This window comes from Suncus etruscus, chromosome 5, assembly GCF_024139225.1.
Source record: "Suncus etruscus isolate mSunEtr1 chromosome 5, mSunEtr1.pri.cur, whole genome shotgun sequence".
In the NCBI taxonomy this organism is placed as follows: domain Eukaryota; kingdom Metazoa; phylum Chordata; class Mammalia; order Eulipotyphla; family Soricidae; genus Suncus; species Suncus etruscus.
This window is the reverse complement of record NC_064852.1, coordinates 537419-538503: the sequence shown is the minus strand read 5'-3', so window position 1 is coordinate 538503 and position 1085 is coordinate 537419.

The window sequence follows — 1085 nt, the reverse complement described above, 5'->3', positions numbered from 1 at the left end:
TCATCGCCCCGCGCCGCCGCCGCCGCCGACGTCGGAGGAGCCCGCGCCGCCCAGCGCCGCCCAGCGCCGCCCCGCCCCGCCCCGCGTCCCGGACGCCCCTGGGTGAGTCGGCGCGGCCGGAGGCGCCTTGAGCGCTCGCGGGCTCCGGCCGCCACGGGCGCCGCTCGGACCTCCGCGGCGGGGTGGCGGGGGAGCAGCGTGCACGCGAACCCGGGCACCCCAGGCCCCGGCGCGCCGCTTCCGGGCTCGGCCGGGCCTGCCCTGCCCTGCCCTGCCCAGCCCAGCCATGCCCGGCTCGGGGCGGGGCCCGCGCGTCACGTGACCCGGGTGGGCGGGGCCTCGGGCCTGGCGTCCCTGGCGGACGGAGGGAGGTGGCGGGGAGGACCGGAGGACCTGGGAGCGACCCGGGCGCACCTGCAGAGCGCTGTCTCTCTCGGGGGTCGGGGGCTGGGCGTCGCGCTCCCATCTCGAGGGTGGAGCCCCGAAGGACGCGGAGAGGAGGACCCGCGGGGTCGCCGCTGACCCCAGCCCACGGACAGCTCCCAGCCTCTGTCCTTCCTGGCGCTCAGGAGGCCTCTCTGCAAAGTACGCCACTCCTTGTCGTGGCCCCGTCATCCTGATGACGCCAGGACTTGGAGGTCCTGTCACACGGGAATGAGGTGCCCGGAGTCTGACCTGCCTAAAGTCACTGACTTGTATAAGATGTTTTGGAACCGGGACGCTTTGCCCCTGTCTTCTTGGTGTCTAGCACCCCTTTCCCCACCTTTTGGCCACGCTCCTGCGTTTCCCAGAAGCTGGCAGCCATTTAGAGTGGGATTAGAACGAAAACCTAGTCTGTCTTCCTTGCGTAGTTGGGGAAACAGAAGCAATGTAGGAGAGATGATTTGCTGTGTTTAGACTCAAGAAATGAGTCTGCCAGAAATGTTTTTTTTGAGTACAGGTTGGTTGTGAATCCAAAGAGGAGATGTAGATAGAGGCCTTCTGGATTAGTCCTCATTTGTGTCTCAGTTGGTTTCCTTTGGTTTTTGTTTCCCCATTGCCTTCTCCTCTATTAAGGTCACAAACCAAGCCTCACCCCCAACGGG